A 13,895-nucleotide genomic window follows, 5' to 3' on the forward strand; every position below is an offset into this window, starting at 1 on the left:
CTGCTGGGGGGTGGGGGTGATGGGAGACATGAGTGGGGGCCTGGTGGAGGGTGCCCCTGGTGGCTGGGGGTGGGGGTGCAGAGGGACATGAGTGGGGGCCTGGTGGAGGATGCCCCTGCAATGCTGGGGGGTGGGGGCGATGGGAGACATGAGTGGGGGCCTGGTGGAGGGTGCCCTGCACTGCTGGGGGGTGGGGGTGGTGGGAGACATGAGTGGGGGCCTGGTGGAGGGTGCCCCTGGTGGCCGGGGGGTGGGGGTGCAGAGGGACATGAGTGGGGGCCTGGTGGAGGAGGCCCCTGCAATGCTGGGGGGTGGGGGTGATGGGAGACATGAGTGGGGGCCTGGTGGAGGGTGCCCTGCACTGCTGGGGGGTGGGGGTGGTGGGAGACATGAGTGGGGGCCTGGTGGAGGATGCCCCTGGATGCTGGGGGGTGGGGGTGGTGGGAGACATGAGTGGGGGCCTGGTGGAGGGTGCCCCTGGATGCTGGTGGGTGGGGGTGATGGGAGACATGAGTGGGGGCCTGGTGGAGGGTGCCCTGCAATGCTGGGGGGTGGGGGTGATGGGAGACATGAGTGGGGGCCTGGTGGAGGGTGTCCTGCAATGCTGGGGGGTGGGGGTGATGGGAGACATGAGTGGGGGCCTGGTGGAGGGTGCCCTGCACTGCTGGGGGGCGGGGGTGGTGGGAGACATGAGTGGGGGCCTGGTGGAGGGTGCCCCTGGATGCTGGGAGGTGGGGGTGCAGGGGGACATGAGTGGGGGCCTGGTGGAGGGTGCCCCTGCACTGCTGGGGGGTGGGGGTGGTGGGAGACATGAGTTGGACATGAGTGGGGGCCTGGTGGAGGGTGCCCCTGCACTGCTGGGGGTGGTGGGAGACATGAGTTGGACATGAGTGGGGGCCTGGTGGAGGGTGCCCCTGCACTGCTGGGGGGTGGGGGTGGTGGGAGACATGAGTTGGACATGAGTGGGGGCCTGGTGGAGGGTGCCCCTGGATTCTGGGGGGTGGGGGTGGTGGGAGACATGAGTGGGGGCCTGGTGGACGGTGCCCCAGCATGCTGGGTGGTGGGTGTGCAGGGGGACATGAGTGGGGGCCTGGTGGACGATGCCCAAGCATGCTGGGTGGTGGGTGTGCAGGGGGACATGAGTGGGGGCCTGGTGGAGGGTGCCCTGCAATGCTGGGGGGCAGGGGTGGTGTTAGACATGAGTGGGGGCCTGTTGGTGCTGCCCCTGCACTGCTAGGGGGTGGGGGTGGTGGGAGACATGAGTGGGGGCCTGGTGGAGGGTGCCCCTGGATGCTGGGGGGTGGGGGTGCAGGGGGACATGAGTTGGACATGAGTGGGGGCCTGGTGGAGGGTGCCCTGGACTGCTGGGGGGTGGGGGTGATGGGAGACATGAGTGGGGGCATGGTGGAGGGTGCCCTGCAATGCTGGGGGGTGGGGGTGATGGGAGACATGAGTGGGGGCCTGGTGGAGGGTGCCCTGCAATGCTGGGGGGTGGGGTTGATGGGAGACATGAGTGGGGGCCTGGTGGAGGGTGCCCTGCACTGCTGGGGGGTGGGGGTGGTGGGAGACATGAGTGGGGGCCTGGTGGAGGGTGCCCCTCCACTGCTGGGGGGTGGGGGTGGCGGGAAACATGAGTTGGACATGAGTGGGGGCCTGGTGGAGGGTGCCCTGCAATGCTGGGGGGTGGGGGTGATGGGAGACATGAGTTGGACATGAGTGGGGGCCTGGTGGAGGGTGCCCCTGCACTGCTGGGGGGTGGGGGTGGTGGGAGACATGAGTTGGACATGAGTGGGGGCCTGGTGGAGGGTGCCCCTGGATGCTGGGGGGTGGTGGGAGACATGAGTGGGGGCCTGGTGGAGGGTGCCCTGCACTGCTGGGGGGTGGGGGTGGTGGGAGACATGAGTGGGGGCCTGGTGGAGGGTGCCCCTGGATGCTGGGGGGTGGGGGTGGTGGGAGACATGCGTGGGGGCCTGGTGGAGGGTGCCCTGCAATGCTGGGGGGTGGGGGTGATGGGAGACATGAGTGGGGGCCTGGTGGAGGGTGTCCTGCAATGCTGGGGGGTGGGGTGATGGGAGACATGTGTGGGGGCCTGGTGGAGGGTGCCCTGCACTGCTGGGGGGTGGGGTTGGTGGGAGACATGAGTGGGGGCCTGGTGGAGGGTGCCCCTGGATGCTGGGGGGTGGGGGTGCAGGGGGACATGAGTGGGGGCCTGGTGGAGGGTGCCCCTGCACTGCTGGGGGCTGGGGGTGGTGGGAGACATGAGTTGGACATGAGTGGGGGCCTGGTGGAGGGTGCCCCTGCACTGCTGGGGGTGGTGGGAGACATGAGTTGGACATGAGTGGGGGCCTGGTGGAGGGTGCCCCTGCAATGCTGGGGGGTGGGGGTGGTGGGAGACATGAGTTGGACATGAGTGGGGGCCTGGTGGAGGGTGCCCCTGGATGCTGGGGGGTGGGGGTGGTGGGAGACATGAGTGGGGGCCTGGTGGACGGTGCCCCAGCATGCTGGGTGGTGGGTGTGCAGGGGGACATGAGTGGGGGCCTGGTGGAGGGTGCACTGCAATGCTGGGGGGCAGGGGTGGTGTTAGACATGAGTGGGGGCCTGGTGGTGCTGCCCCTGCACTGCTAGGGGGTGGGGGTGGTGGGAGACATGAGTGGGGGCCTGGTGGAGGGTGCCCCTGGATGCTGGGGGGTGGGGGTGCAGGGGGACATGAGTTGCACATGAGTGGGGGCCTGGTGGAGGGTGCCCTGCACTGCTGGGGGGTGGGGGTGATGGGAGACATGAGTGGGGGCATGGTGGAGGGTGCCCTGCAATGCTGGGGGGTGGGGTGGTGGGAGACATGAGTGGGGGCCTGGTGGAGGGTGCCCTGCAATGCTGGGGGTGGGGGTGATGGGAGACATGAGTGGGGGCCTGGTGGAGGGTGCCCTGCACTGCTAGGGGGTGGGGGTGGTGGGAGACATGAGTGGGGGCCTGGTGGAGGGTGCCCCTCCACTGCTGGGGGGTGGGGGTGGCGGGAAACATGAGTTGGACATGAGTGGGGGCCTGGTGGAGGGTGCCCTGCAATGCTGGGGGGTGGGGGTGATGGGAGACATGAGTGGGGGCCTGGTGGAGGGTGCCCTGCAATGCTGGGGGGTGGGGGTGATGGGAGACATGAGTGGGAGCCTGGTGGAGGGTGCCCTGCACTGCTGGGGGGTGGAGGTGGTGGGAGACATGAGTGGGGGCCTGGTGGAGGGTGCCCCTGGATGCTGGGGGGTGGGGGTGCAGGGGGACATGAGTGGGGGCCTGGTGGAGGGTTCCCCTGCACTGCTGGGGGGTGGGGGTGGTGGGAGACATGAGTTGGACATGAGTGGGGGCCTGGTGGAGGGTGCCCTGCAATGCTGGGGGTGGGGGTGGTGGGAGACATGAGTTGGACATGAGTGGGGGCCTGGTGGAGGGTGCCCCTGCACTGCTGGGGGGAGGGGGTGGTGGGAGACATGAGTTGGACATGAGTGGGGGCCTGGTGGAGGGTGCCCCTGGATGCTGGGGGGTGGTGGGAGACATGAGTGGGGGCCTGGTGGAGGGTGCCCCTGGATGCTGGGGGATGGGGGTGCAGGGGGACATGAGTGGGGGCCTGGTGGAGGGTGCCCTGTACTGATGGGGGGTGGGGGTGATGGGAGACATGAGTGGGGGCCTGGTGGAGGGTGCCCTGCAATGCTGGGGGGTGGGGGTGATGGGAGACATGAGTGGGGGCCTGGTGGAGGGTGCCCCTGGATGCTGGGGGGTGGGGGTGCAGGGGGCCATGAGTGGGGGCCTGGTGGAGGGTGCCCCTGGATGCTGGGGGGGTGGGGGTGCAGGGGGCCATGAGTGGGGGCCTGGTGGAGGGTGCCCCTGGATGCTGGGGGGTGGGGGTGATAGGGGACATGAGTGGGGGCCTGGTGGAGGGTGCCCCACAGTGCTGGGGGGTGGGGGTGCTGGGTGACATAAGCAGGTGTGCTGGGGTAGTCCCCTGTGGTGTCGGCTGCCTGCAGGGGTTTACAGGGAATACCTGGGAGCACACAGCCAAATCGCGTGTAGAATTTCCCGCGTACCCTTGAAATACACGTACCCAGCCAAATCGCGTGTGGAAATTCCCGCGCACGTACCCGGCCAAATCGCGTGTGGAACTTCCCGCACACCCCTGAAATCCACGTACCCTGCCAAATCGCGTGTGAAACTTCCCGCGCACCCCGGAATACACGCACACGTTATTTTTCAGTCAGCGGGTGTCCATGTTTGTGGGTACCCCTTTGCACGTCATTTGTCCTGGAGGGCCACAGTATAGGACATTCATCATAGCTGTATATAGGTGCTATTTGTTGGCGCACCTTTTGGCGCACATTTATTACAGGCGCAGAGACGCTACCGCCTGCTTTCTTGTGGCGGTCGTGTTTGTGCCTGTGCACTGGTTTGACCGTGCGCTTTTTTGCCCTATTCGATTCCATGAATACGTGTTGTAGGCGAGCGTGTGGGCGTTCCGCGCACTTGCACCCTGTACTTCCCCCGTGACGCCCACATTTTTGCAAGTTGTTCCCCATTCCGAGTCTTACGCCCCGTGTTCCGCCTACTTTTGTTTTGTGCGCCGCGCTGTGTGCGATTTTCGCTGTGGCCTGTGCGATTTTCGCTGTGACCTGGCGCACGGCGTTAGATGGCCTGTGTGCCAACGTGCGCCGCGCACTTTTTTAGCGCACATCCGATGGTTTTCTCGCGCACGGCCTTCCATGAATCGATGTGCGCTGCTTTTCGTGCGATTTTAGCACTTGCACTGCGATTTTCGCTATTCCACTGCGAATCACACGTTTTTGGCCACTTGCGCTGCGCTAATTATTCCATGAATCGGCCTGGAATAGTTTAGCACATGCAACATGAAACAGACGTTTAACAAACCTTTAACATAAAACATATAACATTGACTCTCTCTTTTCTTGCCCTGTACTCCTGTCTTTTACAAGGCCTCCTGACCCACAACCAATTTCTCCCCCTTCACCCTTAGAAATTATAACACTTTTTCTAGTATCGATATATCCACAGTAAAGAAGAAAGAAGAAGCAGTTTCTAATGTATACACCGTGTCTCCTTATTCTTCAGACACCCTTATTTTATTTTCCACTATTCAACTTATTCCCAGTACTAGTCAATATAGCACTATGCAGCGCCGCCTTCTACCCCTTTGCAGAGCTAGGATCCCGTCTTTATCTTCCCTTATTTCACCTTATTATCCTAATGGCCATATGCAGAGAAAGAAAATAGTATTAATAGTCGAAAGTACCCATTAAGTGACCTCGTATAATCTGGCTCCTCCCCCTTCTCCTTTTATGATCACTCACACTTAATACTCACATACCCGTCTTGATCCGAGATTCTCCGGACTGGGTCCGTCCAGGCGGCGCTGCCTCACACTCAATGGCCACCCCCCGGCACCTGCGAGTGGTACTAAAGTGTTTTTTGGAACGGGACCCGTACCCTTTGGCCTACTGCATGCACACGTCTAAGAGTACCAGTTGCCGTAGGCGGGCAGCTCTCTTGAGCGGGCGCACCGTCCGTCTCCACTGCCGGCCGGAACTTCTCACGCCAAAAGGGGACAATACAAAACAAAACAAATCGGTCACCACTGAAAGCAAGCATTCCCCCTTAGAGCAGTAACCTCCCCACAGTGAGAGGCAATAAAGGACACACCTCAGGAGGGAATGAGACCAGGACCAAGTGCGGGTGATGTAAAAGGGTTTTTATATAATCAATATAGGGCATGCAAAGGACTCTGCAAGCTCCGAGAGCGCTCTGTCTGACAATAGCAAAGACAGTCATATTTATTACAAAACTACGTGATAAATCCTGTATGCTATAGGGGGCACATAGTCTCAGGGATTGGGTGGCGTCGACTAAGCTATAGATGGTGTGTCGAGGAGCTGCTCCAGGATTGGTGGACCTCTGCGTGGTGCCAACGTGGGGCAGACAGGTCAGCTGGGCTTGTCGGGGTGGAACTGCCAGGCCGGACGTGGTCTGTGTCGATGAATGGTGACTGTACTAACACTTTGCCCTTGTGGCCACAAACACTCATCACTTTATACGACTCTGGTTGTCCTGCAAATCCTACAATAGGTTAATCTAAGATCACAAGAAAGACAGGAGAGACAGCATGCAATATGAAGCTTCACAAATACATCAATGTACAATTACTCTTGACCCAATGACCAGGTGCCATAAGTCCAGGTGTCTTTTCATAGGGCATGGGGTGAGCTGCCTTGCCATTCTATTCTGTTAGATGTGGTGAGAGATTGCTTCACAATATGTTAGTACAGGGGTGAATAACTGTCTCTATGGCCCATTAACTTGGGGTGAACTGGAGTACTGTTGGATAAGTAGGGGCACATCTCATGCCCCTCAAGGCGGTGGGATATAGGACCAGGTTGTACATAATTCATTTGGCCAAACTACGGCAGCCTCTGACATGGGGGAGGTAAATACTTGAACCGGGTCAAGCAGAAATTTAGGGAGGTGAGGTTGCGCTGCTCGAGCACCAACAAGCCCTGGCGGGCCTTCCTTGGCGGGAGGAGGGGGAGATGGCCTTATAGCTCTAAGCGATTCTCTGTTCCTGGACTGCACAATATACCATAAGGAGAGACAGTTACTACAGTTAGTGGAATTAGGATGATTACATGATTCTATCATTTACAAATTTGTTTACTGCTTCATACGTAACAATGGGGGTCTGGCAGCGACACATGTATTACATAACGTTAGTTGAACACATATATATATAATTCATAGGACAGACAGACGATAACAACTTGAGGTAGCGTCAGGTTGGATCGTATACGCAGGATCAGAGAAGCAATATGTTTGTTTACATTCTTGTTCATAGCAAAAATCGGTTGAACGCCCTTGACGGCTGTTACACTTTTTAAAATGTGTTTCACTACATTTCACACAAGTATTCTCTGTAAGGCTTTTCACTTTATCCTTTGTACATTAGCAGCAATCATTAGTTAGTATAAGGCGGAATCTATCAAGCCCTTTCATTAGACCTTCAAGGCACATGATATTTTACAGTGGCCAGGGGTCATCCTCGCTTTATTAAAGTTATAAGTTTCCTCTCTTCCCAACACCCATGTTATAATTTACAAACAACCCTGTGGACTATTGGGGTTTGGTATGCGGTTTACACTTCATCGTGGGGGGGTCTGGGCAGGGGTTCATGGAGGAAGGTTATTGACACCATATATTTTAATTCATGGGGGTTAGATGCAGGGTCAAGACTTGTTTGATTGGGATGGTTCTTCTTATTTTTCACACTCAAGCTACAAGTGAGGGGACTTCTAGAACAGTGATGTACTGCGGAAGGTAAATGATATAGTGTTTGTTCTGATACTTGTTCGTGTCTGGTTGCTCGTGAGAACCGGCCTTCAGTGGATCTGCCATGGGGTGGAGGCGCGGGGGAAGTGCATGGCTCCCTGTGCGCGGTAAGCGGAGGCACAGCTACAGCTTTCGCATGCAGGCTATTTCTCTTGGGGTTTGCTTTGTACATCTAAAATGGAGTCTTAGCGTTTTCAAAATGGTGTCTATGGTACGTTACAGTACAGGTCGTGTGGCCTTAATTGTCAATCAGCAACCATCTTGCCTCCCGAGCCCAGGTGCATGGGGGGCTGCTGACGAGCCTCACAGAGGTGGGAATGTTGGGGAGGACCTGTCTTCCCATACACATACACTGATCTGGCCGATGAGCTGATCTTACATAACATACACTGATCTGGCTGATGAGCTGATCTGACATAACATACACTGATCTGGCTGATGAGCTGATCTGACATAATATACACTTATCTGGCCGATGAGCTGATCTAACATAACATAAACTGATCTGGCTGATGAGCTGATCTGACATAACATACACTGATCTGGCCGATAAGCAGATCTAAAATAACATACACTGATCTGGCAGATGAGCTGATCTGACATATCATACTCTGATCTCACTATTTCTCTCTCGCTCTCTCTTGCTCTCTCTCTCTCTCTGCTTCTCTCTTGCTATCATTCCCTTGCTCTGCACTCTCTTTCTCTTTCTGTTTCATTTTGTCTATATCTCTCTCTCCCTTTCTCTCTTTCGCATTCTCTCTATCATCCCCTCTCTCTGCACTCTTTCTCTTTCTATCTCATGTTTTCTCTGTTCCTCTCTCTTTCTCCCTTTCACATTCTCTCTATCATTTCCTCTCTCTGCACTCCTCTTTCACTTTCTGCCTCTTTTTCCCTCTCACACTATCTCCTGCATTCTCACTGTCACTCTCTCTCTCTGGTTGAGTGCCACATTGTCAGGTGCACAGTTGCTAGAGCTACCCCAGCTGCTGCTGACAAAAACCATGTCCAGAAATAAACATAGATATCTTGAAGGCAGAGTGTGGTGCCTTTCATTGTTAAAAGGAAAAGGAGAGCATGGGCGACAGAGGCATCCCTTGAGGTGGGCACCTGTCCGGAGGTGAACTTCCAGTGATGGTCTCTTTGATGATGAAATCCCTTGGAGACTTGCAGTATCCTTGTAACATATGATAGGGGGTACTTTATCCTATTCTCACACATAGTATAGGGCACAGAGGGAGATACAGTATGAATAAGACAGTTACGTGTTATTACTCGTACCAGGCATATTATTTGCCGATCTCTTTCCACCTTTCTTCTGCGCTCCCTTTTTCACTCTGTCTTTGTCTCACTGTCTCAAGCTATGTCTCTGTCTCTCTCTGCAGGTGGGTGTTACGTTGCTAGAAGGGTTTGTTTGTTAGAGCCACTCCAGCCATTGCTGACAGCGACGTAACCAGAGGAACCACAGAGATATCTTGAAGGTGGGTTGAGTGGGCTGTGTTTCTTTTTGCAGAAGCAACTTTTAAAAGAAGGGACATGATTTAGTTATACCAACGTTGCTCTTTTTACAATTTTACAGTGTTCATTTCCTATTAACACTTCTCGTACATATTGTAGTCATAATAACAATATTATATGTCTTACTGAGAAAATCACATTTCCAAACCTAGAATAACCATACACATCATTTTCTGCTAGAAGTTTTTCATTTGAAGATGGTCACTCTGATACACTCCTATCGTACTGTTTCAAAATACCCCTATGAGAAAATAGCACCAATGAGGGTTCTTGGCTTCTTTTCATACAATCACATCCCATTTTGATCTTTATACCAGAGAAATCCTTCTGTGATAAAGAGGTTTACATCACTAAATACATAATGCACACTGGGCTTGGTGATTATTTAATTTTTGATGACATGCACCTTTACATTAAAGTCTGTGTAACTAAGAACTATATTTTGACAGCCTCAGGATTTGATTTGTGGCGACAAAGGATGGGACATCTGTCTCTTCGTTGGTGTTCTAGGGTTGCCTCGCTTCTTGTTTCTGTCGATTTTCAGAAGAGGAGGGGCTGAGTCAAATGCACAGCCATCCTTGGATACCTGTCTGGAAAGGATTCTGATTAGGACAGGGAATCGCATCTCTGAACGGTGGATGAATGCCTTAAACTGCCTACCAGCAGGAGTGGTAGGTTTAGAGAAAGCTGAGAAAAAAAAAAGATTGAGAGCAGTGGGAGAGTAAAGACATATATGGAGTCCAAGCGGTGTATGCAGTGGCAGTATAAGGAGGGGAGTATGCAGGTCACACAGTCCTAGCAGCCTGTGTATGCCATCAGCTCTGCCATGTGATGGCAGGAGCAGAGGGAAAGTGACTGCATGCGTTTCAGGCTCTCGGTGATGCTATTGGCGGGGCTTGTGTTGCTGAGGAGCAGCCAGGCGTTGCCCTTTGGAGGGCTGCTTCCACCACATCAGTTCTGGAAGCCCCACCCCTCACAGGTCCCACATCAGACCCACCCACACAAGCATGCAGCCGCTTTTCTAGTTAAGTGCAATCTTCCTTTTGTGAGAGCGGTACTAGTCCCCTGTTTGTATGTTGGCTCCTCCTCGGAGGCAGTGAATGGAGCATGCTGGGAGAGATCCACCTGCTGCTCATGCATGCACACATGGTTTCATGGTGCCACTTTCCTTGACGTCCCCAGCCCCTGGCACTGCTGCACAGTGCAGGCCAGTTGCCCAATTAAAGTATTGCTTATGCTCAGAGCCGGCTCAAGGGGCGATCAAGTGCTGCAGTGACATGACACTTTGCATTGTGTGAGCTGGCGTCGCCCTTAATCTGCAGTGCCCCGGTGTAGAGTGCCAGTCAATGACTTTCAATTAGTGAGTCACCCTTTACATGACAGTGAGTGACAGAGACCTGGCACCAATGGTGATTCATTGAATCACGCCGCGCCTTTGCATTCTGGAATTTGTGTGTAGTCTAGGGGCGAGGGCAGGGGGGAGCACTCAGAAATCGCACGCAGGGCACTGGTAGACCCGTGGCAGGTACTGCTGGTTATGCTGGCTTTATATTGATATGATATGATATGATATTGTATTTATATTGCACCCATACACAAGTGTTTCAGAGTTTCGACGAGGCAAGGGAGGGGAACAAGGGAGGACAAAACGACGATCTTACTAGGCCCAGCGACATTGAGAACATGCAAGTGCAGGGGAGAGGGAATGGGGAGAGTGCAAGGGGCATGGAGGAATGGAACGTGCTGAACACGTGATCAAAACAACACCAGGTAGTGTGGCCAGCAGGTGGCAAGTGCAAGAATAAGGTGCAGACAACGGGTGTCAAATAAGTGCAGGAAGAGGACTGTAGGGCTGCAGATACCCAAGTGCAAGGGCTGCCAGGAGGCAGTGAGGGTATGCGGCTGGGTGGGCAGGGATCTGGGCCTGAAATCAAAGGGTAGCCAGGTGCCCAATGCCGAAGCAGACAGATATCAGCAGGGGAGAGGAAGAGCCAAGGCAGAAGCAAAGAGGAAGGTCTTGTGGTGCTTCCGGAACCGAAGATGGTTCTCGTCAAGTAAATTGCGAAAGTGTAGTTATGGCGACTGCTCCAGCAGAACCACAGTGCATCCTTGCAGACACAGCAGGGTTTACAGTAACCATTCTGAACATGCATTGTGTGCTTGCGGAAAACTCCCACCATGGAGACTATGCACCATATTCTGCTTTGGTGGTAATTGGGTTGTAAATCTGAGGAATGACCAGGAACCTCGTTTACAGTTACCTCTACTCGCGGGATTGCGAGTGGTGGCAAGGCATTTTGAGTCCTCGTTTTTGGATACAATAGGACTCCATGGGGATTTACCGGATTCACCGCGAGCAGTCATTCTGCTGCGGTAAATCTGCGTAGGATTCACCTCCAGCGGTGTGGTAAAAAGAGGCAGTAAATCCATCACCTCCCCAAAAAATGGCGCTAATGAAACTACTGCCACTTCTTTTAATGGCACTGCTAAACTCATAAAGAAGCTATATGTACGAATATCTGGAGGCTCGCACATGAACAGTCATTTTTATTGTATAATTTCAAAAATGTACATACACAAGCAAGGAAAGCTGGAGCACAGGCATGTGTTTCACCGACCTGCCTTTCTGAAGGTGAACCCACAATGAACCTTCAAGGAGTCTCTCCTCCTCAGAACCTAGGCCATCGCGTCGCCCCGTGCCACCTGACTCAGTAGACGCTGTCCGCCCCACTCCTCAATGCCACCCTGTACGGCTGTACTCCGCCTTTGTGTCCATCTGTATCCTACCCCCGTCCATATATCTGTTCTGTTGTTACCTCTGAAAACGGTTCCGTTACTTCTCGAAGCTAGGTCCGTGCTCAATAAATACTGTGATAATAATAACACTAACGCAAAGGGGCAGTTGAAATATACTCTTACTAACCAGATACCGTCACTGTTTTCCATTGATGTACTAGTTGGTACACAAATTCAATAGATAAAGCCAATTAATCTTGTAATAAATAATGGAAAACATATATGAAATCTTAAAATGCATTTAACCTCTCATTCAGATTAGTTCAAAATGTCACATTGGGCCTCATTATAAAATTGCCGGTCCGGAAACAAGGGTGCCGGTAACCTGTGCCCGACAGGTCTGACCCTGCCGAGCGCAGCGGACATGGGAGGCAGACTTGTCACGGGAGCACCGGCACCGTTGTTAATGGTGCCGGTGCTCCCATGTCCCCACTCCCATAGAGTCCCATCGGTCTCTATGGAGATTAACAAAATTATGGGCGCCTGACTTCCCGGCCGCCAGACTAAGAAAGAACCAGTGGCTGGAGGAACAGAGGAGATATGATATTCCTCCAGGAAATTCATTTAAATGAGGAGTCTGAAAGTCTTTTAATTAATTATAGATATCCACAAGTTGTTTCTAATTATTAGTACTCTAAATCAAGAGTAGCGAGTATATTATTTAGAAAGGGTTTACCAATCAGAATAGAGCAAATAGTAAAGGATGCTGAAGGGCGTATATTGCTGTCAGATTTATTATGTGATGCTAGGAAAGTGACAGTGGGAACTGTGTATGCTCCATGCTCTCTGAGTGTATTTTTGTTTACTGAGCTGAGCAACATGATGAGGGGGAAAATATAATCCTAGGAGGGGATTTTAATGTATTAATGGATAGTAATTTAGATCGAAAATCATACTGTAGGTATGAAAGTATGAAGGTGAAAGAATTTCATGATTTTGCACATATAAGTTAACAGATGTGTGGCGGGAAGTGCACCAAGGTGAGAGGGAATACACCATTTACTCCCCAGTTCATAAGTCGTACACGTGGATTGATTATTGGCTTATTAGTAATAGATTGGTTAGTCAGACAGTAGGCTCGGACATTAGGGAAAGAGGAATTTCAGACCATGTATTACTTGATGCACAAATAAATATAAAGGGTATGAAGGAGAGTTCTAAAAGATGGAGATTGCAGGCAGGTACACTCAAAGATCAGTCGGTCACTACAGGATTGGAAACCTTTATTGGGAATTTCTTTGATGAAAACCAAGGCTCGACGGATATTAAAATTGTATGGGATTGCTTTAAAGCAGTGTTAAGAGGAGAGTTGATTAGCAGATCAGCTCATGTTAAAGGGAAGCACCTGGAAATTATTCAAAAGATGGAGGAGGATGTTCAGGAGTTGCAGAGGACTTGTGCAACTTTTGAAACAGAGACAAATAAAAGGAAATTAAGGAAGCTGGAATGTGAAATGATGAATCAGGTGCATAAAATGACGGAGAAGGGGATTTTTTATTCTAAGCAAAGATTCTGGGAATTTGGAGACACAAATGGTAGAATGTTGGCTAACAGATTAAAGGGAATAGCGACCGAAACATGTATTACTTCCATGCAAATAGAGGAGGGAGAAACTTTAATTAAAAATGTAGAAATATGTGATTATTTCCGGGATTTTTATAAACTGTTGTGAAATGAGGAACTTTCTCCTACTGATGAAGATTAAAGTAGTTTCTTTGGTAAAATTAATATTCCAGAATTATCATCTGAAGGTAAGATTAAGATGCAAAGAGAGATTGTTGTTAATGAGATACATATTGCAATACGACAACTAAATGATGGAAAATCACCAGGACCAGGTGGTTTGATTTCTGAGTTTTATAAATTATACATGCCACAGTTATCACCCGTTTTATGTGAGGTTTTTAATAATGTTTTAATATCAGGGGAGTTATGTTAGTCAATGAAAGAAGCCTTGATAGTTGTGATACCTAAGCCGGGCAAGGACCATAAAAAGTGTGGAAAGTATAGACCGATATCTTTGTTGAATGTTGATTTGAAAATCTTTACTAACGTTTGGTGAAATAGGTTGATGGAATGTGTTGAAGGTTTGGTTGATGAATTGCAAGTAAGGTTTACTGCGTGAAGATTCGGATATGATAACATTAGAACAGTACTTGATGTTATAGGCATACACGGCAATGGGAGATCAAATACAGTTATAGGTTTTTTTGATGCTG

General features: G+C 52.2%; 1 long non-coding RNA gene across 1 annotated transcript in view; it reads left to right on the forward strand.

The window, feature by feature from the left end:
* The window catches only part of LOC138497995 (uncharacterized), a 233,504-nt gene that overhangs the window by 109,232 nt on the left and 110,377 nt on the right, over positions 1 to 13,895 (forward strand). The window contains exon 2 of the long non-coding RNA XR_011278682.1: positions 8,748 to 8,843. This is a non-coding gene — a long non-coding RNA (uncharacterized lncRNA). The remainder of the gene's footprint in view (positions 1 to 8,747; positions 8,844 to 13,895) is intronic.

Source organism: Ambystoma mexicanum, chromosome 5q (genome assembly GCF_040938575.1).
Source record: "Ambystoma mexicanum isolate Mex_15411 chromosome 5q, UKY_AmexF1_1, whole genome shotgun sequence".
Classification (NCBI taxonomy): Eukaryota; Metazoa; Chordata; class Amphibia; order Caudata; family Ambystomatidae; genus Ambystoma; species Ambystoma mexicanum.